This window comes from Schistocerca americana, unplaced genomic scaffold (assembly GCF_021461395.2).
Source record: "Schistocerca americana isolate TAMUIC-IGC-003095 unplaced genomic scaffold, iqSchAmer2.1 HiC_scaffold_271, whole genome shotgun sequence".
In the NCBI taxonomy this organism is placed as follows: domain Eukaryota; kingdom Metazoa; phylum Arthropoda; class Insecta; order Orthoptera; family Acrididae; genus Schistocerca; species Schistocerca americana.
This window is the reverse complement of record NW_025725985.1, coordinates 1-24,844: the sequence shown is the minus strand read 5'-3', so window position 1 is coordinate 24,844 and position 24,844 is coordinate 1. Positions and strand designations below refer to the sequence as shown.

The window sequence follows — 24,844 nt, the reverse complement described above, 5'->3', positions numbered from 1 at the left end:
CGCAGATTGCCTGTCGTTTTGGTACCTCTCCACACCTCGCCTCTCTCAGCCGTTTATAGTGCCTGTCCTTTTGATAAGGGCGAATTCCAAGCGTCAGCTTTCGCGTCAGCCGAGCAAAGTCGGGACAAGTCGGGACATACGACAGGATGGTCTGCGTGGAGCTACGACGAAAAAAACCTTCATTTAACAGCACGCGGCTCACATACTCATACGAAAAAACCAGCGCCACTTGCGGTGGCCGGGAATCGAACCCGGATCAACTGCTTGGAAGGCAACTATGCTCACCATTACACCACCACCGCACAGGCGCTGCTCGCAACGCCCCGCTGTGTCGGCTTCCTGCCCGCCAGCAGCGGCCCACGGTGATAGTAGCTGCAGGCGCTTTACGAGGTAGGAGGGTGCATCCACACGCATTCGGGTAGCGCCTCCACGCACGCTGCGTCTTTGGGCAAGACTAGTCGCCGCGGCCGCAAGGTTACTCACACGATAGAGATGAGCATTCGTTTTAAGGCAGTGTAGTGGAGCACTCCGCGTGTGTAGCACTTTTTTCGGTTGTATCCGACGTCGCTGGGTGGCAATCCCACTTTCCCCTGCAGAAAAGTACTCGGGAAGCACGGGCAGCTTGTCGAGCATCGGTGGTTCAATGGCATGTGCCTCAGTAGTGCAGTAGGCAGCGCGTAAGTCTCATAATCTTAAGGCTTGCCGGCACGATAGCTCAGCGTGTTCGGTCTGAGAGTTATCTGCCCTCTGTAATAAAAGACCGAGTCAACGATGAACATGAACGGGCGCCATCGGACGTCCGCCCCCAACAAATGCAACGAAAGAAATGAGAACAAAAAAAAAAAAAAAATTGGTGAATGCTCGCTTAGCATGCGGACGGCACGGGTTCGAATCCCGGCCGATGCATCGTTCTGCTGTTCTCGCTATAATGCTGCCGCGCCGATTCCTCGCCTGAGCTGCGTCAGCCTCAGGAATGCATAGCAAGATTCGCTGTGAGAAGAACCATACACGCAGCACGCAATAGACCGTACTTGAACGGTCGCGTGCTATTTCTGAACTCTGACGACGGCCTGGCCCAACAGGCCGCTGTGTTCAGGTGCCGCAAGGGCGATGTACTGTAACCTCGGGCAGTGCTGCGTTCCGTTGAAAAAGCTGCGGCAGCAGTTTAATCTAGCAAGTAGGGAAAGCACGTGTAGCAACACAACAGATTCTTGAGAAAGCGCAAACTGTCTATCTCTAATATGAGAGACTTACCAAGTTTCCTGTAACATTACTTGCAACGTGCCTCGGTAGCGCAGTAGGTAGCGCGTAAGTCTCATAATCTTAAGGTCGTGAGTTCGATCCTCACCCGGGGCATTTAATTTGCTGTACATAATGGCTGAATTAACGGCGTTGCTGTTGCTAGGGAACGAACTTAATTGTCGTTCGTTATCCACAAGGAGTCTACGCCCCAGCGTCAATATGTTTATTTCCAATTATGACAACGTACAACTTTGATCTTTCTCTTCCCTTGTTAGGAGTAAAATAATGAATAGTCAATTTCGAGCTGTGCGCCATGCCAGTCTGTAGGCGCAAATATGCTCGCAAACGGAGAACTGCACTGAGTCCAGATTCAGCACGAAATACGAGAGGAGACGGAGAAAACCTCACGCTTATCGAGCAACTCCGGTGTGGTCTAGTGGCTAGGATACCTGGCTTTCACCCAGGAGGCCCGGGTTCGATTTCCGGTACCGGAACGGAAGTTTTTGCGCACACAACGCTCCACGTTTTGGCCTTCGAACTGTCGTTTGTCGCCCACCTTGCGAAGCTTCGACCGAACGTAATCGGGGAAAACAGGCACATGATGCAATTACTGTCGGCACCGGAATAAAGGGAGAAGAGGCTCTGGTCCGCTGTTGGGCTGCTACCAGCGTCAGTGGGAAGTCGGTGAAGTCGCCAGTTGCGCCAGAAGCCAGAAATTACCGTAGTACGCCTACACACGCGTTCCAGTTATTTACATTGCTTGCAGCCGCTCCATCCACAAGGAGCGTGAGCCCGGATAGCTCAGTCGGTAGAGCATTAGGCTTTTAACCTAAGGGTCCAGGGTTCAAGTCCCCGTCCGGGCGAAGATTTTAACGTTTCCGTAATGGCTCGTCTCGTAGCGATGGTAACCCTGCCGTAATCAGTACACGGAGTTCGTTTCCTGTCAACAGTCTGCGCAGACCGGTTGGATTCTTCACGATTCCAGGGAAGCTTCAGTTACGAGCAGTCGTGGCCGAGTGGTTAAGGCGTCTGACTAGAAATCAGATTCCCTCTGGGAGCGTAGCTTCGAGTCCTACCGACTGCGTCGGTTTTTTCTTTAAGAACAACGAGCAGAAAATTTCGCAGATTGCCTGTCGTTTTGGTACCTCTCCACACCTCGCCTCTCTCAGCCGTTTATAGTGCCTGTCCTTTTGATAAGGGCGAATTCCAAGCGTCAGCTTTCGCGTCAGCCGAGCAAAGTCGGGACAAGTCGGGACATACGACAGGATGGTCTGCGTGGAGCTACGACGAAAAAAACCTTCATTTAACAGCACGCGGCTCACATACTCATACGAAAAAACCAGCGCCACTTGCGGTGGCCGGGAATCGAACCCGGATCAACTGCTTGGAAGGCAACTATGCTCACCATTACACCACCACCGCACAGGCGCTGCTCGCAACGCCCCGCTGTGTCGGCTTCCTGCCCGCCAGCAGCGGCCCACGGTGATAGTAGCTGCAGGCGCTTTACGAGGTAGGAGGGTGCATCCACACGCATTCGGGTAGCGCCTCCACGCACGCTGCGTCTTTGGGCAAGACTAGTCGCCGCGGCCGCAAGGTTACTCACACGATAGAGATGAGCATTCGTTTTAAGGCAGTGTAGTGGAGCACTCCGCGTGTGTAGCACTTTTTTCGGTTGTATCCGACGTCGCTGGGTGGCAATCCCACTTTCCCCTGCAGAAAAGTACTCGGGAAGCACGGGCAGCTTGTCGAGCATCGGTGGTTCAATGGCATGTGCCTCAGTAGTGCAGTAGGCAGCGCGTAAGTCTCATAATCTTAAGGCTTGCCGGCACGATAGCTCAGCGTGTTCGGTCTGAGAGTTATCTGCCCTCTGTAATAAAAGACCGAGTCAACGATGAACATGAACGGGCGCCATCGGACGTCCGCCCCCAACAAATGCAACGAAAGAAATGAGAACAAAAAAAAAAAAAAATTGGTGAATGCTCGCTTAGCATGCGGACGGCACGGGTTCGAATCCCGGCCGATGCATCGTTCTGCTGTTCTCGCTATAATGCTGCCGCGCCGATTCCTCGCCTGAGCTGCGTCAGCCTCAGGAATGCATAGCAAGATTCGCTGTGAGAAGAACCATACACGCAGCACGCAATAGACCGTACTTGAACGGTCGCGTGCTATTTCTGAACTCTGACGACGGCCTGGCCCAACAGGCCGCTGTGTTCAGGTGCCGCAAGGGCGATGTACTGTAACCTCGGGCAGTGCTGCGTTCCGTTGAAAAAGCTGCGGCAGCAGTTTAATCTAGCAAGTAGGGAAAGCACGTGTAGCAACACAACAGATTCTTGAGAAAGCGCAAACTGTCTATCTCTAATATGAGAGACTTACCAAGTTTCCTGTAACATTACTTGCAACGTGCCTCGGTAGCGCAGTAGGTAGCGCGTAAGTCTCATAATCTTAAGGTCGTGAGTTCGATCCTCACCCGGGGCATTTAATTTGCTGTACATAATGGCTGAATTAACGGCGTTGCTGTTGCTAGGGAACGAACTTAATTGTCGTTCGTTATCCACAAGGAGTCTACGCCCCAGCGTCAATATGTTTATTTCCAATTATGACAACGTACAACTTTGATCTTTCTCTTCCCTTGTTAGGAGTAAAATAATGAATAGTCAATTTCGAGCTGTGCGCCATGCCAGTCTGTAGGCGCAAATATGCTCGCAAACGGAGAACTGCACTGAGTCCAGATTCAGCACGAAATACGAGAGGAGACGGAGAAAACCTCACGCTTATCGAGCAACTCCGGTGTGGTCTAGTGGCTAGGATACCTGGCTTTCACCCAGGAGGCCCGGGTTCGATTTCCGGTACCGGAACGGAAGTTTTTGCGCACACAACGCTCCACGTTTTGGCCTTCGAACTGTCGTTTGTCGCCCACCTTGCGAAGCTTCGACCGAACGTAATCGGGGAAAACAGGCACATGATGCAATTACTGTCGGCACCGGAATAAAGGGAGAAGAGGCTCTGGTCCGCTGTTGGGCTGCTACCAGCGTCAGTGGGAAGTCGGTGAAGTCGCCAGTTGCGCCAGAAGCCAGAAATTACCGTAGTACGCCTACACACGCGTTCCAGTTATTTACATTGCTTGCAGCCGCTCCATCCACAAGGAGCGTGAGCCCGGATAGCTCAGTCGGTAGAGCATTAGGCTTTTAACCTAAGGGTCCAGGGTTCAAGTCCCCGTCCGGGCGAAGATTTTAACGTTTCCGTAATGGCTCGTCTCGTAGCGATGGTAACCCTGCCGTAATCAGTACACGGAGTTCGTTTCCTGTCAACAGTCTGCGCAGACCGGTTGGATTCTTCACGATTCCAGGGAAGCTTCAGTTACGAGCAGTCGTGGCCGAGTGGTTAAGGCGTCTGACTAGAAATCAGATTCCCTCTGGGAGCGTAGCTTCGAGTCCTACCGACTGCGTCGGTTTTTTCTTTAAGAACAACGAGCAGAAAATTTCGCAGATTGCCTGTCGTTTTGGTACCTCTCCACACCTCGCCTCTCTCAGCCGTTTATAGTGCCTGTCCTTTTGATAAGGGCGAATTCCAAGCGTCAGCTTTCGCGTCAGCCGAGCAAAGTCGGGACAAGTCGGGACATACGACAGGATGGTCTGCGTGGAGCTACGACGAAAAAAACCTTCATTTAACAGCACGCGGCTCACATACTCATACGAAAAAACCAGCGCCACTTGCGGTGGCCGGGAATCGAACCCGGATCAACTGCTTGGAAGGCAACTATGCTCACCATTACACCACCACCGCACAGGCGCTGCTCGCAACGCCCCGCTGTGTCGGCTTCCTGCCCGCCAGCAGCGGCCCACGGTGATAGTAGCTGCAGGCGCTTTACGAGGTAGGAGGGTGCATCCACACGCATTCGGGTAGCGCCTCCACGCACGCTGCGTCTTTGGGCAAGACTAGTCGCCGCGGCCGCAAGGTTACTCACACGATAGAGATGAGCATTCGTTTTAAGGCAGTGTAGTGGAGCACTCCGCGTGTGTAGCACTTTTTTCGGTTGTATCCGACGTCGCTGGGTGGCAATCCCACTTTCCCCTGCAGAAAAGTACTCGGGAAGCACGGGCAGCTTGTCGAGCATCGGTGGTTCAATGGCATGTGCCTCAGTAGTGCAGTAGGCAGCGCGTAAGTCTCATAATCTTAAGGCTTGCCGGCACGATAGCTCAGCGTGTTCGGTCTGAGAGTTATCTGCCCTCTGTAATAAAAGACCGAGTCAACGATGAACATGAACGGGCGCCATCGGACGTCCGCCCCCAACAAATGCAACGAAAGAAATGAGAACAAAAAAAAAAAAAAATTGGTGAATGCTCGCTTAGCATGCGGACGGCACGGGTTCGAATCCCGGCCGATGCATCGTTCTGCTGTTCTCGCTATAATGCTGCCGCGCCGATTCCTCGCCTGAGCTGCGTCAGCCTCAGGAATGCATAGCAAGATTCGCTGTGAGAAGAACCATACACGCAGCACGCAATAGACCGTACTTGAACGGTCGCGTGCTATTTCTGAACTCTGACGACGGCCTGGCCCAACAGGCCGCTGTGTTCAGGTGCCGCAAGGGCGATGTACTGTAACCTCGGGCAGTGCTGCGTTCCGTTGAAAAAGCTGCGGCAGCAGTTTAATCTAGCAAGTAGGGAAAGCACGTGTAGCAACACAACAGATTCTTGAGAAAGCGCAAACTGTCTATCTCTAATATGAGAGACTTACCAAGTTTCCTGTAACATTACTTGCAACGTGCCTCGGTAGCGCAGTAGGTAGCGCGTAAGTCTCATAATCTTAAGGTCGTGAGTTCGATCCTCACCCGGGGCATTTAATTTGCTGTACATCATGGCTGAATTAACGGCGTTGCTGTTGCTAGGGAACGAACTTAATTGTCGTTCGTTATCCACAAGGAGTCTACGCCCCAGCGTCAATATGTTTATTTCCAATTATGACAACGTACAACTTTGATCTTTCTCTTCCCTTGTTAGGAGTAAAATAATGAATAGTCAATTTCGAGCTGTGCGCCATGCCAGTCTGTAGGCGCAAATATGCTCGCAAACGGAGAACTGCACTGAGTCCAGATTCAGCACGAAATACGAGAGGAGACGGAGAAAACCTCACGCTTATCGAGCAACTCCGGTGTGGTCTAGTGGCTAGGATACCTGGCTTTCACCCAGGAGGCCCGGGTTCGATTTCCGGTACCGGAACGGAAGTTTTTGCGCACACAACGCTCCACGTTTTGGCCTTCGAACTGTCGTTTGTCGCCCACCTTGCGAAGCTTCGACCGAACGTAATCGGGGAAAACAGGCACATGATGCAATTACTGTCGGCACCGGAATAAAGGGAGAAGAGGCTCTGGTCCGCTGTTGGGCTGCTACCAGCGTCAGTGGGAAGTCGGTGAAGTCGCCAGTTGCGCCAGAAGCCAGAAATTACCGTAGTACGCCTACACACGCGTTCCAGTTATTTACATTGCTTGCAGCCGCTCCATCCACAAGGAGCGTGAGCCCGGATAGCTCAGTCGGTAGAGCATTAGGCTTTTAACCTAAGGGTCCAGGGTTCAAGTCCCCGTCCGGGCGAAGATTTTAACGTTTCCGTAATGGCTCGTCTCGTAGCGATGGTAACCCTGCCGTAATCAGTACACGGAGTTCGTTTCCTGTCAACAGTCTGCGCAGACCGGTTGGATTCTTCACGATTCCAGGGAAGCTTCAGTTACGAGCAGTCGTGGCCGAGTGGTTAAGGCGTCTGACTAGAAATCAGATTCCCTCTGGGAGCGTAGCTTCGAGTCCTACCGACTGCGTCGGTTTTTTCTTTAAGAACAACGAGCAGAAAATTTCGCAGATTGCCTGTCGTTTTGGTACCTCTCCACACCTCGCCTCTCTCAGCCGTTTATAGTGCCTGTCCTTTTGATAAGGGCGAATTCCAAGCGTCAGCTTTCGCGTCAGCCGAGCAAAGTCGGGACAAGTCGGGACATACGACAGGATGGTCTGCGTGGAGCTACGACGAAAAAAACCTTCATTTAACAGCACGCGGCTCACATACTCATACGAAAAAACCAGCGCCACTTGCGGTGGCCGGGAATCGAACCCGGATCAACTGCTTGGAAGGCAACTATGCTCACCATTACACCACCACCGCACAGGCGCTGCTCGCAACGCCCCGCTGTGTCGGCTTCCTGCCCGCCAGCAGCGGCCCACGGTGATAGTAGCTGCAGGCGCTTTACGAGGTAGGAGGGTGCATCCACACGCATTCGGGTAGCGCCTCCACGCACGCTGCGTCTTTGGGCAAGACTAGTCGCCGCGGCCGCAAGGTTACTCACACGATAGAGATGAGCATTCGTTTTAAGGCAGTGTAGTGGAGCACTCCGCGTGTGTAGCACTTTTTTCGGTTGTATCCGACGTCGCTGGGTGGCAATCCCACTTTCCCCTGCAGAAAAGTACTCGGGAAGCACGGGCAGCTTGTCGAGCATCGGTGGTTCAATGGCATGTGCCTCAGTAGTGCAGTAGGCAGCGCGTAAGTCTCATAATCTTAAGGCTTGCCGGCACGATAGCTCAGCGTGTTCGGTCTGAGAGTTATCTGCCCTCTGTAATAAAAGACCGAGTCAACGATGAACATGAACGGGCGCCATCGGACGTCCGCCCCCAACAAATGCAACGAAAGAAATGAGAACAAAAAAAAAAAAAAAATTGGTGAATGCTCGCTTAGCATGCGGACGGCACGGGTTCGAATCCCGGCCGATGCATCGTTCTGCTGTTCTCGCTATAATGCTGCCGCGCCGATTCCTCGCCTGAGCTGCGTCAGCCTCAGGAATGCATAGCAAGATTCGCTGTGAGAAGAACCATACACGCAGCACGCAATAGACCGTACTTGAACGGTCGCGTGCTATTTCTGAACTCTGACGACGGCCTGGCCCAACAGGCCGCTGTGTTCAGGTGCCGCAAGGGCGATGTACTGTAACCTCGGGCAGTGCTGCGTTCCGTTGAAAAAGCTGCGGCAGCAGTTTAATCTAGCAAGTAGGGAAAGCACGTGTAGCAACACAACAGATTCTTGAGAAAGCGCAAACTGTCTATCTCTAATATGAGAGACTTACCAAGTTTCCTGTAACATTACTTGCAACGTGCCTCGGTAGCGCAGTAGGTAGCGCGTAAGTCTCATAATCTTAAGGTCGTGAGTTCGATCCTCACCCGGGGCATTTAATTTGCTGTACATCATGGCTGAATTAACGGCGTTGCTGTTGCTAGGGAACGAACTTAATTGTCGTTCGTTATCCACAAGGAGTCTACGCCCCAGCGTCAATATGTTTATTTCCAATTATGACAACGTACAACTTTGATCTTTCTCTTCCCTTGTTAGGAGTAAAATAATGAATAGTCAATTTCGAGCTGTGCGCCATGCCAGTCTGTAGGCGCAAATATGCTCGCAAACGGAGAACTGCACTGAGTCCAGATTCAGCACGAAATACGAGAGGAGACGGAGAAAACCTCACGCTTATCGAGCAACTCCGGTGTGGTCTAGTGGCTAGGATACCTGGCTTTCACCCAGGAGGCCCGGGTTCGATTTCCGGTACCGGAACGGAAGTTTTTGCGCACACAACGCTCCACGTTTTGGCCTTCGAACTGTCGTTTGTCGCCCACCTTGCGAAGCTTCGACCGAACGTAATCGGGGAAAACAGGCACATGATGCAATTACTGTCGGCACCGGAATAAAGGGAGAAGAGGCTCTGGTCCGCTGTTGGGCTGCTACCAGCGTCAGTGGGAAGTCGGTGAAGTCGCCAGTTGCGCCAGAAGCCAGAAATTACCGTAGTACGCCTACACACGCGTTCCAGTTATTTACATTGCTTGCAGCCGCTCCATCCACAAGGAGCGTGAGCCCGGATAGCTCAGTCGGTAGAGCATTAGGCTTTTAACCTAAGGGTCCAGGGTTCAAGTCCCCGTCCGGGCGAAGATTTTAACGTTTCCGTAATGGCTCGTCTCGTAGCGATGGTAACCCTGCCGTAATCAGTACACGGAGTTCGTTTCCTGTCAACAGTCTGCGCAGACCGGTTGGATTCTTCACGATTCCAGGGAAGCTTCAGTTACGAGCAGTCGTGGCCGAGTGGTTAAGGCGTCTGACTAGAAATCAGATTCCCTCTGGGAGCGTAGCTTCGAGTCCTACCGACTGCGTCGGTTTTTTCTTTAAGAACAACGAGCAGAAAATTTCGCAGATTGCCTGTCGTTTTGGTACCTCTCCACACCTCGCCTCTCTCAGCCGTTTATAGTGCCTGTCCTTTTGATAAGGGCGAATTCCAAGCGTCAGCTTTCGCGTCAGCCGAGCAAAGTCGGGACAAGTCGGGACATACGACAGGATGGTCTGCGTGGAACTACGACGAAAAAAACCTTCATTTAACAGCACGCGGCTCACATACTCATACGAAAAAACCGGCGCCACTTGCGGTGGCCGGGAATCGAACCCGGATCAACTGCTTGGAAGGCAACTATGCTCACCATTACACCACCACCGCACAGGCGCTGCTCGCAACGCCCCGCTGTGTCGGCTTCCTGCCCGCCAGCAGCGGCCCACGGTGATAGTAGCTGCAGGCGCTTTACGAGGTAGGAGGGTGCATCCACACGCATTCGGGTAGCGCCTCCACGCACGCTGCGTCTTTGGGCAAGACTAGTCGCCGCGGCCGCAAGGTTACTCACACGATAGAGATGAGCATTCGTTTTAAGGCAGTGTAGTGGAGCACTCCGCGTGTGTAGCACTTTTTTCGGTTGTATCCGACGTCGCTGGGTGGCAATCCCACTTTCCCCTGCAGAAAAGTACTCGGGAAGCACGGGCAGCTTGTCGAGCATCGGTGGTTCAATGGCATGTGCCTCAGTAGTGCAGTAGGCAGCGCGTAAGTCTCATAATCTTAAGGCTTGCCGGCACGATAGCTCAGCGTGTTCGGTCTGAGAGTTATCTGCCCTCTGTAATAAAAGACTGAGTCAACGATGAACATGAACGGGCGCCATCGGACGTCCGCCCCCAACAAATGCAACGAAAGAAATGAGAACAAAAAAAAAAAAAAAATTGGTGAATGCTCGCTTAGCATGCGGACGGCACGGGTTCGAATCCCGGCCGATGCATCGTTCTGCTGTTCTCGCTATAATGCTGCCGCGCCGATTCCTCGCCTGAGCTGCGTCAGCCTCAGGAATGCATAGCAAGATTCGCTGTGAGAAGAACCATACACGCAGCACGCAATAGACCGTACTTGAACGGTCGCGTGCTATTTCTGAACTCTGACGACGGCCTGGCCCAACAGGCCGCTGTGTTCAGGTGCCGCAAGGGCGATGTACTGTAACCTCGGGCAGTGCTGCGTTCCGTTGAAAAAGCTGCGGCAGCAGTTTAATCTAGCAAGTAGGGAAAGCACGTGTAGCAACACAACAGATTCTTGAGAAAGCGCAAACTGTCTATCTCTAATATGAGAGACTTACCAAGTTTCCTGTAACATTACTTGCAACGTGCCTCGGTAGCGCAGTAGGTAGCGCGTAAGTCTCATAATCTTAAGGTCGTGAGTTCGATCCTCACCCGGGGCATTTAATTTGCTGTACATCATGGCTGAATTAACGGCGTTGCTGTTGCTAGGGAACGAACTTAATTGTCGTTCGTTATCCACAAGGAGTCTACGCCCCAGCGTCAATATGTTTATTTCCAATTATGACAACGTACAACTTTGATCTTTCTCTTCCCTTGTTAGGAGTAAAATAATGAATAGTCAATTTCGAGCTGTGCGCCATGCCAGTCTGTAGGCGCAAATATGCTCGCAAACGGAGAACTGCACTGAGTCCAGATTCAGCACGAAATACGAGAGGAGACGGAGAAAACCTCACGCTTATCGAGCAACTCCGGTGTGGTCTAGTGGCTAGGATACCTGGCTTTCACCCAGGAGGCCCGGGTTCGATTTCCGGTACCGGAACGGAAGTTTTTGCGCACACAACGCTCCACGTTTTGGCCTTCGAACTGTCGTTTGTCGCCCACCTTGCGAAGCTTCGACCGAACGTAATCGGGGAAAACAGGCACATGATGCAATTACTGTCGGCACCGGAATAAAGGGAGAAGAGGCTCTGGTCCGCTGTTGGGCTGCTACCAGCGTCAGTGGGAAGTCGGTGAAGTCGCCAGTTGCGCCAGAAGCCAGAAATTACCGTAGTACGCCTACACACGCGTTCCAGTTATTTACATTGCTTGCAGCCGCTCCATCCACAAGGAGCGTGAGCCCGGATAGCTCAGTCGGTAGAGCATTAGGCTTTTAACCTAAGGGTCCAGGGTTCAAGTCCCCGTCCGGGCGAAGATTTTAACGTTTCCGTAATGGCTCGTCTCGTAGCGATGGTAACCCTGCCGTAATCAGTACACGGAGTTCGTTTCCTGTCAACAGTCTGCGCAGACCGGTTGGATTCTTCACGATTCCAGGGAAGCTTCAGTTACGAGCAGTCGTGGCCGAGTGGTTAAGGCGTCTGACTAGAAATCAGATTCCCTCTGGGAGCGTAGCTTCGAGTCCTACCGACTGCGTCGGTTTTTTCTTTAAGAACAACGAGCAGAAAATTTCGCAGATTGCCTGTCGTTTTGGTACCTCTCCACACCTCGCCTCTCTCAGCCGTTTATAGTGCCTGTCCTTTTGATAAGGGCGAATTCCAAGCGTCAGCTTTCGCGTCAGCCGAGCAAAGTCGGGACAAGTCGGGACATACGACAGGATGGTCTGCGTGGAACTACGACGAAAAAAACCTTCATTTAACAGCACGCGGCTCACATACTCAAACGAAAAAACCGGCGCCACTTGCGGTGGCCGGGAATCGAACCCGGATCAACTGCTTGGAAGGCAACTATGCTCACCATTACACCACCACCGCACAGGCGCTGCTCGCAACGCCCCGCTGTGTCGGCTTCCTGCCCGCCAGCAGCGGCCCACGGTGATAGTAGCTGCAGGCGCTTTACGAGGTAGGAGGGTGCATCCACACGCATTCGGGTAGCGCCTCCACGCACGCTGCGTCTTTGGGCAAGACTAGTCGCCGCGGCCGCAAGGTTACTCACACGATAGAGATGAGCATTCGTTTTAAGGCAGTGTAGTGGAGCACTCCGCGTGTGTAGCACTTTTTTCGGTTGTATCCGACGTCGCTGGGTGGCAATCCCACTTTCCCCTGCAGAAAAGTACTCGGGAAGCACGGGCAGCTTGTCGAGCATCGGTGGTTCAATGGCATGTGCCTCAGTAGTGCAGTAGGCAGCGCGTAAGTCTCATAATCTTAAGGCTTGCCGGCACGATAGCTCAGCGTGTTCGGTCTGAGAGTTATCTGCCCTCTGTAATAAAAGACCGAGTCAACGATGAACATGAACGGGCGCCATCGGACGTCCGCCCCCAACAAATGCAACGAAAGAAATGAGAACAAAAAAAAAAAAAAAAAATTGGTGAATGCTCGCTTAGCATGCGGACGGCACGGGTTCGAATCCCGGCCGATGCATCGTTCTGCTGTTCTCGCTATAATGCTGCCGCGCCGATTCCTCGCCTGAGCTGCGTCAGCCTCAGGAATGCATAGCAAGATTCGCTGTGAGAAGAACCATACACGCAGCACGCAATAGACCGTACTTGAACGGTCGCGTGCTATTTCTGAACTCTGACGACGGCCTGGCCCAACAGGCCGCTGTGTTCAGGTGCCGCAAGGGCGATGTACTGTAACCTCGGGCAGTGCTGCGTTCCGTTGAAAAAGCTGCGGCAGCAGTTTAATCTAGCAAGTAGGGAAAGCACGTGTAGCAACACAACAGATTCTTGAGAAAGCGCAAACTGTCTATCTCTAATATGAGAGACTTACCAAGTTTCCTGTAACATTACTTGCAACGTGCCTCGGTAGCGCAGTAGGTAGCGCGTAAGTCTCATAATCTTAAGGTCGTGAGTTCGATCCTCACCCGGGGCATTTAATTTGCTGTACATCATGGCTGAATTAACGGCGTTGCTGTTGCTAGGGAACGAACTTAATTGTCGTTCGTTATCCACAAGGAGTCTACGCCCCAGCGTCAATATGTTTATTTCCAATTATGACAACGTACAACTTTGATCTTTCTCTTCCCTTGTTAGGAGTAAAATAATGAATAGTCAATTTCGAGCTGTGCGCCATGCCAGTCTGTAGGCGCAAATATGCTCGCAAACGGAGAACTGCACTGAGTCCAGATTCAGCACGAAATACGAGAGGAGACGGAGAAAACCTCACGCTTATCGAGCAACTCCGGTGTGGTCTAGTGGCTAGGATACCTGGCTTTCACCCAGGAGGCCCGGGTTCGATTTCCGGTACCGGAACGGAAGTTTTTGCGCACACAACGCTCCACGTTTTGGCCTTCGAACTGTCGTTTGTCGCCCACCTTGCGAAGCTTCGACCGAACGTAATCGGGGAAAACAGGCACATGATGCAATTACTGTCGGCACCGGAATAAAGGGAGAAGAGGCTCTGGTCCGCTGTTGGGCTGCTACCAGCGTCAGTGGGAGGTCGGTGAAGTCGCCAGTTGCGCCAGAAGCCAGAAATTACCGTAGTACGCCTACACACGCGTTCCAGTTATTTACATTGCTTGCAGCCGCTCCATCCACAAGGAGCGTGAGCCCGGATAGCTCAGTCGGTAGAGCATTAGGCTTTTAACCTAAGGGTCCAGGGTTCAAGTCCCCGTCCGGGCGAAGATTTTAACGTTTCCGTAATGGCTCGTCTCGTAGCGATGGTAACCCTGCCGTAATCAGTACACGGAGTTCGTTTCCTGTCAACAGTCTGCGCAGACCGGTTGGATTCTTCACGATTCCAGGGAAGCTTCAGTTACGAGCAGTCGTGGCCGAGTGGTTAAGGCGTCTGACTAGAAATCAGATTCCCTCTGGGAGCGTAGCTTCGAGTCCTACCGACTGCGTCGGTTTTTTCTTTAAGAACAACGAGCAGAAAATTTCGCAGATTGCCTGTCGTTTTGGTACCTCTCCACACCTCGCCTCTCTCAGCCGTTTATAGTGCCTGTCCTTTTGATAAGGGCGAATTCCAAGCGTCAGCTTTCGCGTCAGCCGAGCAAAGTCGGGACAAGTCGGGACATACGACAGGATGGTCTGCGTGGAACTACGACGAAAAAAACCTTCATTTAACAGCACGCGGCTCACATACTCATACGAAAAAACCGGCGCCACTTGCGGTGGCCGGGAATCGAACCCGGATCAACTGCTTGGAAGGCAACTATGCTCACCATTACACCACCACCGCACAGGCGCTGCTCGCAACGCCCCGCTGTGTCGGCTTCCTGCCCGCCAGCAGCGGCCCACGGTGATAGTAGCTGCAGGCGCTTTACGAGGTAGGAGGGTGCATCCACACGCATTCGGGTAGCGCCTCCACGCACGCTGCGTCTTTGGGCAAGACTAGTCGCCGCGGCCGCAAGGTTACTCACACGATAGAGATGAGCATTCGTTTTAAGGCAGTGTAGTGGAGCACTCCGCGTGTGTAGCACTTTTTTCGGTTGTATCCGACGTCGCTGGGTGGCAATCCCACTTTCCCCTGCAGAAAAGTACTCGGGAAGCACGGGCAGCTTGTCGAGCATCGGTGGTTCAATGGCATGTGCCTCAGTAGTGCAGTAGGCAGCGCGTAAGTCTCATAATCTTAAGGCTTGCCGGCACGATAGCTCAGCGTGTTCGGTCTGAGAGTTATCTGCCCTCTGTAATAAAAGACCGAGTCAACGATGAACATGAACGGGCGCCATCGGACGTCCGCCCCCAACAAATGCAACGAAAGAAATGAGAACAAAAAAAAAAAAAAAAAATTGGTGAATGCTCGCTTAGCATGCGGACGGCACGGGTTCGAATCCCGGCCGATGCATCGTTCTGCTGTTCTCGCTATAATGCTGCCGCGCCGATTCCTCGCCTGAGCTGCGTCAGCCTCAGGAATGCATAGCAAGATTCGCTGTGAGAAGAACCATACACGCAGCACGCAATAGACCGTACTTGAACGGTCGCGTGCTATTTCTGAACTCTGACGACGGCCTGGCCCAACAGGCCGCTGTGTTCAGGTGCCGCAAGGGCGATGTACTGTAACCTCGGGCAGTGCTGCGTTCCGTTGAAAAAGCTGCGGCAGCAGTTTAATCTAGCAAGTAGGGAAAGCACGTGTAGCAACACAACAGATTCTTGAGAAAGCGCAAACTGTCTATCTCTAATATGAGAGACTTACCAAGTTTCCTGTAACATTACTTGCAACGTGCCTCGGTAGCGCAGTAGGTAGCGCGTAAGTCTCATAATCTTAAGGTCGTGAGTTCGATCCTCACCCGGGGCATTTAATTTGCTGTACATCATGGCTGAATTAACGGCGTTGCTGTTGCTAGGGAACGAACTTAATTGTCGTTCGTTATCCACAAGGAGTCTACGCCCCAGCGTCAATATGTTTATTTCCAATTATGACAACGTACAACTTTGATCTTTCTCTTCCCTTGTTAGGAGTAAAATAATGAATAGTCAATTTCGAGCTGTGCGCCATGCCAGTCTGTAGGCGCAAATATGCTCGCAAACGGAGAACTGCACTGAGTCCAGATTCAGCACGAAATACGAGAGGAGACGGAGAAAACCTCACGCTTATCGAGCAACTCCGGTGTGGTCTAGTGGCTAGGATACCTGGCTTTCACCCAGGAGGCCCGGGTTCGATTTCCGGTACCGGAACGGAAGTTTTTGCGCACACAACGCTCCACGTTTTGGCCTTCGAACTGTCGTTTGTCGCCCACCTTGCGAAGCTTCGACCGAACGTAATCGGGGAAAACAGGCACATGATGCAATTACTGTCGGCACCGGAATAAAGGGAGAAGAGGCTCTGGTCCGCTGTTGGGCTGCTACCAGCGTCAGTGGGAAGTCGGTGAAGTCGCCAGTTGCGCCAGAAGCCAGAAATTACCGTAGTACGCCTACACACGCGTTCCAGTTATTTACATTGCTTGCAGCCGCTCCATCCACAACGAGCGTGAGCCCGGATAGCTCAGTCGGTAGAGCATTAGGCTTTTAACCTAAGGGTCCAGGGTTCAAGTCCCTGTCCGGGCGAAGATTTTAACGTTTCCGTAATGGCTCGTCTCGTAGCGATGGTAACCCTGCCGTAATCAGTACACGGAGTTCGTTTCCTGTCAACAGTCTGCGCAGACCGGTTGGATTCTTCACGATTCCAGGGAAGCTTCAGTTACGAGCAGTCGTGGCCGAGTGGTTAAGGCGTCTGACTAGAAATCAGATTCCCTCTGGGAGCGTAGCTTCGAGTCCTACCGACTGCGTCGGTTTTTTCTTTAAGAACAACGAGCAGAAAATTTCGCAGATTGCCTGTCGTTTTGGTACCTCTCCACACCTCGCCTCTCTCAGCCGTTTATAGTGCCTGTCCTTTTGATAAGGGCGAATTCCAAGCGTCAGCTTTCGCGTCAGCCGAGCAAAGTCGGGACAAGTCGGGACATACGACAGGATGGTCTGCGTGGAACTACGACGAAAAAAACCTTCATTTAACAGCACGCGGCTCACATACTCATACGAAAAAACCGGCGCCACTTGCGGTGGCCGGGAATCGAACCCGGATCAACTGCTTGGAAGGCAACTATGCTCACCATTACACCACCACCGCACAGGCGCTGCTCGCAACGCCCCGCTGTGTCGGCTTCCTGCCCGCCAGCAGCGGCCCACGGTGATAGTAGCTGCAGGCGCTTTACGAGGTAGGAGGGTGCATCCACACGCATTCGGGTAGCGCCTCCACGCACGCTGCGTCTTTGGGCAAGACTAGTCGCCGCGGCCGCAAGGTTACTCACACGATAGAGATGAGCATTCGTTTTAAGGCAGTGTAGTGGAGCACTCCGCGTGTGTAGCACTTTTTTCGGTTGTATCCGACGTCGCTGGGTGGCAATCCCACTTTCCCCTGCAGAAAAGTACTCGGGAAGCACGGGCAGCTTGTCGAGCATCGGTGGTTCAATGGCATGTGCCTCAGTAGTGCAGTAGGCAGCGCGTAAGTCTCATAATCTTAAGGCTTGCCGGCACGATAGCTCAGCGTGTTCGGTCTGAGAGTTATCTGCCCTCTGTAATAAAAGACCGAGTCAACGATGAACATGAACGGGCGCCATCGGACGTCCGCCCCCAACAAATGCAACGAAAGAAATGAGAACAAAAAAAAAAAAAAAAAATTGGTGAATGCTCGCTTAGCATGCGGACGGCACGGGTTCGAATCCCGGCCGATGCATCGTTCTGCTGTTCTCGCTATAATGCTGCCGCGCCGATTCCTCGCCTGAGCTGCGTCAGCCTCAGGAATGCATAGCAAGATTCGCTGTGAGAAGAACCATACACGCAGCACGCAATAGACCGTACTTGAACGGTCGCGTGCTATTTCTGAACTCTGACGACGGCCTGGCCCAACAGGCCGCTGTGTTCAGGTGCCGCAAGGGCGATGTACTGTAACCTCGGGCAGTGCTGCGTTCCGTTGAAAAAGCTGCGGCAGCAGTTTAATCTAGCAAGTAGGGAAAGCACGTGTAGCAACACAACAGATTCTTGAGAAAGCGCAAACTGTCTATCTCTAATATGAGAGACTTACCAAGTTTCCTGTAACATTACTTGCAACGTGCCTCGGTAGCGCAGTAGGTAGCGCGTAAGTCTCATAATCTTAAGGTCGTGAGTTCGATCCTCACCCGGGGCATTTAATTTGCTGTACATCATGGCTGAATTAACGGCGTTGCTGTTGCTAGGGAACGAACTTAATTGTCGTTCGTTATCCACAAGGAGTCTACGCCCCAGCGTCAATATGTTTATTTCCAATTATGACAACGTACAACTTTGATCTTTCTCTTCCCTTGTTAGGAGTAAAATAATGAATAGTCAATTTCGAGCTGTGCGCCATGCCAGTCTGTAGGCGCAAATATGCTCGCAAACGGAGAACTGCACTGAGTCCAGATTCAGCACGAAATACGAGAGGAGACGGAGAAAACCTCACGCTTATCGAGCAACTCCGGTGTGGTCTAGTGGCTAGGATACCTGGCTTTCACCCAGGAGGCCCGGGTTCGATTTCCGGTACCGGAACGGAAGTTTTTGCGCACACAACGCTCCACGTTTTGGCCTTCGAACTGTCGTTTGTCGCCCACCTTGCGAAGCTTCGACCGAACGTAATCGGGGAAAACAGGCACATGATGCAATTACTGTCGGCACCGGAATAAAGGGAGAAGAGGCTCTGGTCCGCTGTTGGGCTGCTACCAGCGTCAGTGGGAAGTCGGTGAAGTCGCCAGTTGCGCCAGAAGCCAGAAATTACCGTAGTACGCCTACACACGCGTTCCAGTTATTTACATTGCTTGCAGCCGCTCCATCCACAACGAGCGTGAGCCCGGATAGCTCAGTCGGTAGAGCATTAGGCTTTTAACCTAAGGGTCCAGGGTTCAAGTCCCTGTCCGGGCGAAGATTTTAACGTTTCCGTAATGGCTCGTCTCGTAGCGATGGTAACCCTGCCGTAATCAGTACACGGAGTTCGTTTCCTGTCAACAGTCTGCGCAGACCGGTTGGATTCTTCACGATTCCAGGGAAGCTTCAGTTACGAGCAGTCGTGGCCGAGTGGTTAAGGCGTCTGACTAGAAATCAGATTCCCTCTGGGAGCGTAGCTTCGAGTCCTACCGACTGCGTCGGTTTTTTCTTTAAGAACAACGAGCAGAAAATTTCGCAGATTGCCTGTCGTTTTGGTACCTCTCCACACCTCGCCTCTCTCAGCCGTTTATAGTGCCTGTCCTTTTGATAAGGGCGAATTCCAAGCGTCAGCTTTCGCGTCAGCCGAGCAAAGTCGGGACAAGTCGGGACATACGACAGGATGGTCTGCGTGGAACTACGACGAAAAAAACCTTCATTTAACAGCACGCGGCTCACATACTCATACGAAAAAACCGGCGCCACTTGCGGTGGCCGGGAATCGAACCCGGATCAACTGCTTGGAAGGCAACTATGCTCACCATTACACCACCACCGCACAGGCGCTGCTCGCAACGCCCCGCTGTGTCGGCTTCCTGCCCGCCAGCAGCGGCCCACGGTGATAGTAGCTGCAGGCGCTTTACGAGGTAGGAGGGTGCATCCACACGCATTCGGGTAGCGCCTCCACGCACGCTGCGTCTTTGGGCAAGACTAGTCGCCGCGGCCGCAAGGTTACTCACACGATAGAGATGAGCATTCGTTTTAAGGCAGTGTAGTGGAGCACTCCGCGTGTGTAGCACTTTTTTCGGTTGTATCCGACGTCGCTGGGTGGCAATCCCACTTTCCCCTGCAGAAAAGTACTCGGGAAGCACGGGCAGCTTGTCGAGCATCGGTGGTTCAATGGCATGTGCCTCAGTAGTGCAGTAGGCAGCGCGTAAGTCTCATAATCTTAAGGCTTGCCGGCACGATAGCTCAGCGTGTTCGGTCTGAGAGTTATCTGCCCTCTGTAATAAAAGACCGAGTCAACGATGAACATGAACGGGCGCCATCGGACGTCCGCCCCCAACAAATGCAACGAAAGAAATGAGAACAAAAAAAAAAAAAAAAAATTGGTGAATGCTCGCTTAGCATGCGGACGGCACGGGTTCGAATCCCGGCCGATGCATCGTTCTGCTGTTCTCGCTATAATGCTGCCGCGCCGATTCCTCGCCTGAGCTGCGTCAGCCTCAGGAATGCATAGCAAGATTCGCTGTGAGAAGAACCATACACGCAGCACGCAATAGACCGTACTTGAACGGTCGCGTGCTATTTCTGAACTCTGACGACGGCCTGGCCCAACAGGCCGCTGTGTTCAGGTGCCGCAAGGGCGATGTACTGTAACCTCGGGCAGTGCTGCGTTCCGTTGAAAAAGCTGCGGCAGCAGTTTAATCTAGCAAGTAGGGAAAGCACGTGTAGCAACACAACAGATTCTTGAGAAAGCGCAAACTGTCTATCTCTAATATGAGAGACTTACCAAGTTTCCTGTAACATTACTTGCAACGTGCCTCGGTAGCGCAGTAGGTAGCGCGTAAGTCTCATAATCTTAAGGTCGTGAGTTCGATCCTCACCCGGGGCATTTAATTTGCTGTACATCATGGCTGAATTAACGGCGTTGCTGTTGCTAGGGAACGAACTTAATTGTCGTTCGTTATCCACAAGGAGTCTACGCCCCAGCGTCAATATGTTTATTTCCAATTATGACAACGTACAACTTTGATCTTTCTCTTCCCTTGTTAGGAGTAAAATAATGAATAGTCAATTCGAGCTGTGCGCCATGCCAGTCTGTAGGCGCAAATATGCTCGCAAACGGAGAACTGCACTGAGTCCAGATTCAGCACGAAATACGAGAGGAGACGGAGAAAACCTCACGCTTATCGAGCAACTCCGGTGTGGTCTAGTGGCTAGGATACCTGGCTTTCACCCAGGAGGCCCGGGTTCGATTTCCGGTACCGGAACGGAAGTTTTTGCGCACACAACGCTCCACGTTTTGGCCTTCGAACTGTCGTTTGTCGCCCACCTTGCGAAGCTTCGACCGAACGTAATCGGGGAAAACAGGCACATGAATGCAATTACTGTCGGCACCGGAATAAAGGGAGAAGAGGCTCTGGTCCGCTGTTGGGCTGCTACCAGCGTCAGTGGGAAGTCGGTGAAGTCGCCAGTTGCGCCAGAAGCCAGAAATTACCGTAGTACGCCTACACACGCGTTCCAGTTATTTACATTGCTTGCAGCCGCTCCATCCACAACGAGCGTGAGCCCGGATAGCTCAGTCGGTAGAGCATTAGGCTTTTAAACTAAGGGTCCAGGGTTCAAGTCCCTGTCCGGGCGAAGATTTTAACGTTTCCGTAATGGCTCGTCTCGTAGCGATGGTAACCCTGCCGTAATCAGTACACGGAGTTCGTTTCCTGTCAACAGTCTGCGCAGACCGGTTGGATTCTTCACGATTCCAGGGAAGCTTCAGTTACGAGCAGTCGTGGCCGAGTGGTTAAGGCGTCTGACTAGAAATCAGATTCCCTCTGGGAGCGTAGCTTCGAGTCTACCGACTGCGTCGGTTTTTTCTTTAAGAACAACGAGCAGAAAATTTCGCAGATTGCCTGTCGTTTTGGTACCTCTCCACACCTCGCCTCTCTCAGCCGTTTATAGTGCCTGTCCTTTTGATAAGGGCGAATTCCAAGCGTCAGCTTTCGCGTCAGCCGAGCAAAGTCGGGACAAGTCGGGACATACGACAGGATGGTCTGCGTGGAACTACGACGAAAAAAACCTTCATTTAACAGCACGCGGCTCACATACTCATACGAAAAAACCGGCGCCACTTGCGGTGGCCGGGAATCGAACCCGGATCAACTGCTTGGAAGGCAACTATGCTCACCATTACACCACCACCGCACAGGCGCTGCTCGCAACGCCCCGCTGTGTCGGCTTCCTGCCCGCCAGCAGCGGCCCACGGTGATAGTAGCTGCAGGCGCATTACGAGGTAGGAGGGTGCATCCACACGCATTCGGGTAGCGCCTCCACGCACGCTGCGTCTTTGGGCAAGACTAGTCGCCGCGGCCGCAAGGTTACTCACACGATAGAGATGAGCATTCGTTTTAAGGCAGTGTAGTGGAGCACTCCGCGTGTGTAGCACTTTTTTCGGTTGTATCCGACGTCGCTGGGTGGCAATCCCACTTTCCCCTGCAGAAAAGTACTCGGGAAGCACGGGGCAGCTTGTCGAGCATCGGTGGTCAATGGCATGTGCCTCAGTAGTGCAGTAGGCAGCGCGTAAGTCTCATAATCTTAAGGGCTTGCCGGCACGATAGCTCAGCGTGTTCGGTCTGAGAGTTATCTGCCCTCTGTAATAAAAGACCGAGTCAACGATGAACATGAACGGGCGCCATCGGACGTCCGCCCCCAACAAATGCAACGAAAGAAATGAGAACAAAAAAAAAAAAAAAAAATTGGTGAATGCTCGCTTAGCATGCGGACGGCACGGGTTCGAATCCCGGCCGATGCATCGTTCTGCTGTTCTCGCTATAATGCTGCCGCGCCGATTCCTCGCCTGAGCTGCGTCAGCCTCAGGAATGCATAGCAAGATTCGCTGTGAGAAGAACCATACACGCAGCACGCAATAGACCGTACTTGAACGGTCGCGTGCTATTTCTGAACTCTGACGACGGCCTGGCCCAACAGGCCGCTGTGTTCAGGTGCCGCAAGGGCGATGTACTGTAACCTCGGGCAGTGCTGCGTTCCGTTGAAAAAGCTGCGGCAGCAGTTTAATCTAGCAAGTAGGGAAAGCACGTGTAGCAACACAACAGATTCTTGAGAAAGCGCAAACTGTCTATCTCTAATATGAGAGACTTACCAAGTTTCCTGTAACATTACTTGCAACGTGCCTCGGTAGCGCAGTAGGTAGCGCGTAAGTCTCATAATCTTAAGGTCGTGAGTTCGATCCTCACCCGGGGCATTTAATTTGCTGTACATCATGGCTGAATTAACGGCGTTGCTGTTGCTAGGGAACGAACTTAATTGTCGTTCGTTATCCACAAGGAGTCTACGCCCCAGCGTCAATATGTTTATTTCCATTATGACAACGTACAACTTTGATCTTTCTCTTCCCTTGTTAGGTAGTAAAATAATGAATAGTCAATTTCGAGCTGTGCGCCATGCCAGTCTGTAGGCGCAAATATGCTCGCAAACGGAGAACTGCACTGAGTCCAGATTCAGCACGAAATACGAGAGGAGACGGGAGAAAACCTCACGCTTATCGAGCAACTCGGTGTGGTCTAGTGGCTAGGATACCTGGCTTTCACCCAGGAGGCCCGGGTTCGATTTCCGGTACCGGAACGGAAGTTTTTGCGCACACAACGCTCCACGTTTTGGCCTTCGAACTGTCGTTTGTCGCCCACCTTGCGAAGCTTCGACCGAACGTACTCGGGGAAAACAGGGCACATGATGCAATTACTGTCGGCACCGGAATAAAGGGAGAAGAGGCTCTGGTCCGCTGTTGGGCTGCTACCAGCGTCAGTGGGAAGTCGGTGAAGTCGCCAGTTGCGCCAGAAGCCAGAAATTACCGTAGTACGCCTACACACGCGTTCCAGTTATTTACATTGCTTGCAGCCGCTCCATCCACAACGAGCGTGAGCCGGATAGCTCAGTCGGTAGAGCATTAGGCTTTTAACCTAAGGGTCCAGGGTTCAAGTCCCTGTCCGGGCGAAGATTTTAACGTTTCCGTAATGGCTCGTCTCGTAGCGATGGTAACCCTGCCGTAATCAGTACACGGAGTTCGTTTCCTGTCAACAGTCTGCGCAGACCGGTTGGATTCTTCACGATTCCAGGGAAGCTTCAGTTACGAGCAGTCGTGGCCGAGTGGTTAAGGCGTCTGACTAGAAATCAGATTCCCTCTGGGAGCGTAGCTTCGAGTCCTACCGACTGCGTCGGTTTTTTCTTTAAGAACAACGAGCAGAAAATTCGCAGATTGCCTGTCGTTTTGGTACCTCTCCACACCTCGCCTCTCTCAGCCGTTTATAGTGCCTGTCCTTTTGATAAGGGCGAATTCCAAGCGTCAGCTTTCGCGTCAGCCGAGCAAAGTCGGACAAGTCGGGACATACGACAGGATGGTCTGCGTGGAACTACGACGAAAAAACCTTCATTTAACAGCACGCGGCTCACATACTCTACGAAAAAACCGGCGCCACTTGCGGTGGCCGGGAATCGAACCCGGATCAACTGCTTGGAAGGCAACTATGCTCACCATTACACCACCACCGCACAGGCGCTGCTCGCAACGCCCCGCTGTGTCGGCTTCCTGCCCGCCAGCAGCGGCCCACGGTGATAGTAGCTGCAGGCGCTTTACGAGGTAGGAGGGTGCATCCACACGCATTCGGGTAGCGCCTCCACGCACGCTGCGTCTTTGGGCAAGACTAGTCGCCGCGGCCGCAAGGTTACTCACACGATAGAGATGAGCATTCGTTTTAAGGCAGTGTAGTGGAGCACTCCGCGTGTGTAGCACTTTTTTCGGTTGTATCCGACGTCGCTGGGTGGCAATCCACTTTCCCCTGCAGAAAAGTACTCGGGAAGCACGGGCAGCTTGTCGAGCATCGGTGGTTCAATGGCATGTGCCTCAGTAGTGCAGTAGGCAGCGCGTAAGTCTCATAATCTTAAGGCTTGCCGGCACGATAGCTCAGCGTGTTCGGTCTGAGAGTTATCTGCCCTCTGTAATAAAAGACCGAGTCAACGATGAACATGAACGGGCGCCATCGGACGTCCGCCCCCAACAAATGCAACGAAAGAAATGAGAACAAAAAAAAAAAAAAAAAAATTGGTGAATGCTCGCTTAGCATGCGGACGGCACGGGTTCGAATCCCGCCGATGCATCGTTCTGCTGTTCTCGCTATAATGCTGCCGCGCCGATTCCTCGCCTGAGCTGCGTCAGCCTCAGGAATGCATAGCAAGATTCGCTGTGAGAAGAACCATACACGCAGCACGCAATAGACCGTACTTGAACGGTCGCGTGCTATTTCTGAACTCTGACGACGGCCTGGCCCAACAGGCCGCTGTGTTCAGGTGCCGCAAGGGCGATGTACTGTAACCTCGGGCAGTGCTGCGTTCCGTTGAAAAGCTGCGGCAGCAGTTTAATCTAGCAAGTAGGGAAAGCACGTGTAGCAACACAACAGATTCTTGAGAAAG

General features: G+C 52.6%; 50 non-coding genes across 50 annotated transcripts; 39 read left to right on the top strand and 11 right to left on the bottom strand.

Annotated features, from left to right (window-relative positions):
- Positions 1–230: 230 nt before the first annotated feature.
- On the bottom strand, positions 231–302 carry Trnag-ucc. Its single transcript has one exon. It is a non-coding gene; the product is annotated as a tRNA-Gly (tRNA).
- A 981-nt stretch (positions 303–1,283) lies between these two features.
- Positions 1,284–1,356, top strand: Trnam-cau. Its single transcript has one exon. It is a non-coding gene; the product is annotated as a tRNA-Met (tRNA).
- Positions 1,357–1,664: 308 nt separating this feature from the next.
- On the top strand, positions 1,665–1,736 carry Trnae-uuc. The gene has a single exon. It is a non-coding gene; the product is annotated as a tRNA-Glu (tRNA).
- A 296-nt stretch (positions 1,737–2,032) lies between these two features.
- Trnak-uuu lies at positions 2,033–2,105 on the top strand. The gene has a single exon. It is a non-coding gene; the product is annotated as a tRNA-Lys (tRNA).
- A 139-nt stretch (positions 2,106–2,244) lies between these two features.
- On the top strand, positions 2,245–2,326 carry Trnas-aga. Its single transcript has one exon. It is a non-coding gene; the product is annotated as a tRNA-Ser (tRNA).
- A 266-nt stretch (positions 2,327–2,592) lies between these two features.
- On the bottom strand, positions 2,593–2,664 carry Trnag-ucc. The gene has a single exon. It is a non-coding gene; the product is annotated as a tRNA-Gly (tRNA).
- A 980-nt stretch (positions 2,665–3,644) lies between these two features.
- On the top strand, positions 3,645–3,717 carry Trnam-cau. Its single transcript has one exon. It is a non-coding gene; the product is annotated as a tRNA-Met (tRNA).
- Positions 3,718–4,025: 308 nt separating this feature from the next.
- Trnae-uuc lies at positions 4,026–4,097 on the top strand. The gene has a single exon. It is a non-coding gene; the product is annotated as a tRNA-Glu (tRNA).
- Positions 4,098–4,393: 296 nt separating this feature from the next.
- Positions 4,394–4,466, top strand: Trnak-uuu. Its single transcript has one exon. It is a non-coding gene; the product is annotated as a tRNA-Lys (tRNA).
- A 139-nt stretch (positions 4,467–4,605) lies between these two features.
- Positions 4,606–4,687, top strand: Trnas-aga. Its single transcript has one exon. It is a non-coding gene; the product is annotated as a tRNA-Ser (tRNA).
- Positions 4,688–4,953: 266 nt separating this feature from the next.
- Trnag-ucc lies at positions 4,954–5,025 on the bottom strand. Its single transcript has one exon. It is a non-coding gene; the product is annotated as a tRNA-Gly (tRNA).
- Positions 5,026–6,005: 980 nt separating this feature from the next.
- Trnam-cau lies at positions 6,006–6,078 on the top strand. The gene has a single exon. It is a non-coding gene; the product is annotated as a tRNA-Met (tRNA).
- Positions 6,079–6,386: 308 nt separating this feature from the next.
- Trnae-uuc lies at positions 6,387–6,458 on the top strand. The gene has a single exon. It is a non-coding gene; the product is annotated as a tRNA-Glu (tRNA).
- A 296-nt stretch (positions 6,459–6,754) lies between these two features.
- On the top strand, positions 6,755–6,827 carry Trnak-uuu. Its single transcript has one exon. It is a non-coding gene; the product is annotated as a tRNA-Lys (tRNA).
- A 139-nt stretch (positions 6,828–6,966) lies between these two features.
- Positions 6,967–7,048, top strand: Trnas-aga. The gene has a single exon. It is a non-coding gene; the product is annotated as a tRNA-Ser (tRNA).
- Positions 7,049–7,314: 266 nt separating this feature from the next.
- Positions 7,315–7,386, bottom strand: Trnag-ucc. Its single transcript has one exon. It is a non-coding gene; the product is annotated as a tRNA-Gly (tRNA).
- Positions 7,387–8,367: 981 nt separating this feature from the next.
- On the top strand, positions 8,368–8,440 carry Trnam-cau. The gene has a single exon. It is a non-coding gene; the product is annotated as a tRNA-Met (tRNA).
- A 308-nt stretch (positions 8,441–8,748) lies between these two features.
- Positions 8,749–8,820, top strand: Trnae-uuc. Its single transcript has one exon. It is a non-coding gene; the product is annotated as a tRNA-Glu (tRNA).
- A 296-nt stretch (positions 8,821–9,116) lies between these two features.
- On the top strand, positions 9,117–9,189 carry Trnak-uuu. Its single transcript has one exon. It is a non-coding gene; the product is annotated as a tRNA-Lys (tRNA).
- Positions 9,190–9,328: 139 nt separating this feature from the next.
- On the top strand, positions 9,329–9,410 carry Trnas-aga. The gene has a single exon. It is a non-coding gene; the product is annotated as a tRNA-Ser (tRNA).
- Positions 9,411–9,676: 266 nt separating this feature from the next.
- On the bottom strand, positions 9,677–9,748 carry Trnag-ucc. Its single transcript has one exon. It is a non-coding gene; the product is annotated as a tRNA-Gly (tRNA).
- A 981-nt stretch (positions 9,749–10,729) lies between these two features.
- On the top strand, positions 10,730–10,802 carry Trnam-cau. The gene has a single exon. It is a non-coding gene; the product is annotated as a tRNA-Met (tRNA).
- Positions 10,803–11,110: 308 nt separating this feature from the next.
- Positions 11,111–11,182, top strand: Trnae-uuc. The gene has a single exon. It is a non-coding gene; the product is annotated as a tRNA-Glu (tRNA).
- Positions 11,183–11,478: 296 nt separating this feature from the next.
- Trnak-uuu lies at positions 11,479–11,551 on the top strand. Its single transcript has one exon. It is a non-coding gene; the product is annotated as a tRNA-Lys (tRNA).
- Positions 11,552–11,690: 139 nt separating this feature from the next.
- Trnas-aga lies at positions 11,691–11,772 on the top strand. The gene has a single exon. It is a non-coding gene; the product is annotated as a tRNA-Ser (tRNA).
- Positions 11,773–12,038: 266 nt separating this feature from the next.
- On the bottom strand, positions 12,039–12,110 carry Trnag-ucc. Its single transcript has one exon. It is a non-coding gene; the product is annotated as a tRNA-Gly (tRNA).
- Positions 12,111–13,093: 983 nt separating this feature from the next.
- Trnam-cau lies at positions 13,094–13,166 on the top strand. The gene has a single exon. It is a non-coding gene; the product is annotated as a tRNA-Met (tRNA).
- A 308-nt stretch (positions 13,167–13,474) lies between these two features.
- Positions 13,475–13,546, top strand: Trnae-uuc. Its single transcript has one exon. It is a non-coding gene; the product is annotated as a tRNA-Glu (tRNA).
- Positions 13,547–13,842: 296 nt separating this feature from the next.
- Positions 13,843–13,915, top strand: Trnak-uuu. Its single transcript has one exon. It is a non-coding gene; the product is annotated as a tRNA-Lys (tRNA).
- A 139-nt stretch (positions 13,916–14,054) lies between these two features.
- Trnas-aga lies at positions 14,055–14,136 on the top strand. The gene has a single exon. It is a non-coding gene; the product is annotated as a tRNA-Ser (tRNA).
- A 266-nt stretch (positions 14,137–14,402) lies between these two features.
- On the bottom strand, positions 14,403–14,474 carry Trnag-ucc. The gene has a single exon. It is a non-coding gene; the product is annotated as a tRNA-Gly (tRNA).
- Positions 14,475–15,457: 983 nt separating this feature from the next.
- Positions 15,458–15,530, top strand: Trnam-cau. Its single transcript has one exon. It is a non-coding gene; the product is annotated as a tRNA-Met (tRNA).
- A 308-nt stretch (positions 15,531–15,838) lies between these two features.
- On the top strand, positions 15,839–15,910 carry Trnae-uuc. Its single transcript has one exon. It is a non-coding gene; the product is annotated as a tRNA-Glu (tRNA).
- Positions 15,911–16,206: 296 nt separating this feature from the next.
- Trnak-uuu lies at positions 16,207–16,279 on the top strand. Its single transcript has one exon. It is a non-coding gene; the product is annotated as a tRNA-Lys (tRNA).
- A 139-nt stretch (positions 16,280–16,418) lies between these two features.
- On the top strand, positions 16,419–16,500 carry Trnas-aga. Its single transcript has one exon. It is a non-coding gene; the product is annotated as a tRNA-Ser (tRNA).
- A 266-nt stretch (positions 16,501–16,766) lies between these two features.
- Positions 16,767–16,838, bottom strand: Trnag-ucc. Its single transcript has one exon. It is a non-coding gene; the product is annotated as a tRNA-Gly (tRNA).
- A 983-nt stretch (positions 16,839–17,821) lies between these two features.
- On the top strand, positions 17,822–17,894 carry Trnam-cau. The gene has a single exon. It is a non-coding gene; the product is annotated as a tRNA-Met (tRNA).
- A 308-nt stretch (positions 17,895–18,202) lies between these two features.
- Positions 18,203–18,274, top strand: Trnae-uuc. Its single transcript has one exon. It is a non-coding gene; the product is annotated as a tRNA-Glu (tRNA).
- A 296-nt stretch (positions 18,275–18,570) lies between these two features.
- Trnak-uuu lies at positions 18,571–18,643 on the top strand. Its single transcript has one exon. It is a non-coding gene; the product is annotated as a tRNA-Lys (tRNA).
- A 139-nt stretch (positions 18,644–18,782) lies between these two features.
- On the top strand, positions 18,783–18,864 carry Trnas-aga. The gene has a single exon. It is a non-coding gene; the product is annotated as a tRNA-Ser (tRNA).
- Positions 18,865–19,130: 266 nt separating this feature from the next.
- Positions 19,131–19,202, bottom strand: Trnag-ucc. Its single transcript has one exon. It is a non-coding gene; the product is annotated as a tRNA-Gly (tRNA).
- Positions 19,203–20,185: 983 nt separating this feature from the next.
- On the top strand, positions 20,186–20,258 carry Trnam-cau. Its single transcript has one exon. It is a non-coding gene; the product is annotated as a tRNA-Met (tRNA).
- Positions 20,259–20,565: 307 nt separating this feature from the next.
- On the top strand, positions 20,566–20,637 carry Trnae-uuc. The gene has a single exon. It is a non-coding gene; the product is annotated as a tRNA-Glu (tRNA).
- Positions 20,638–20,934: 297 nt separating this feature from the next.
- Positions 20,935–21,007, top strand: Trnak-uuu. Its single transcript has one exon. It is a non-coding gene; the product is annotated as a tRNA-Lys (tRNA).
- Positions 21,008–21,146: 139 nt separating this feature from the next.
- Trnas-aga lies at positions 21,147–21,227 on the top strand. The gene has a single exon. It is a non-coding gene; the product is annotated as a tRNA-Ser (tRNA).
- Positions 21,228–21,493: 266 nt separating this feature from the next.
- Trnag-ucc lies at positions 21,494–21,565 on the bottom strand. The gene has a single exon. It is a non-coding gene; the product is annotated as a tRNA-Gly (tRNA).
- Positions 21,566–22,549: 984 nt separating this feature from the next.
- On the top strand, positions 22,550–22,622 carry Trnam-cau. Its single transcript has one exon. It is a non-coding gene; the product is annotated as a tRNA-Met (tRNA).
- Positions 22,623–23,298: 676 nt separating this feature from the next.
- Positions 23,299–23,371, top strand: Trnak-uuu. Its single transcript has one exon. It is a non-coding gene; the product is annotated as a tRNA-Lys (tRNA).
- A 139-nt stretch (positions 23,372–23,510) lies between these two features.
- On the top strand, positions 23,511–23,592 carry Trnas-aga. Its single transcript has one exon. It is a non-coding gene; the product is annotated as a tRNA-Ser (tRNA).
- A 262-nt stretch (positions 23,593–23,854) lies between these two features.
- Positions 23,855–23,926, bottom strand: Trnag-ucc. The gene has a single exon. It is a non-coding gene; the product is annotated as a tRNA-Gly (tRNA).
- Between the last annotated feature and the right edge of the window lie 918 nt (positions 23,927–24,844).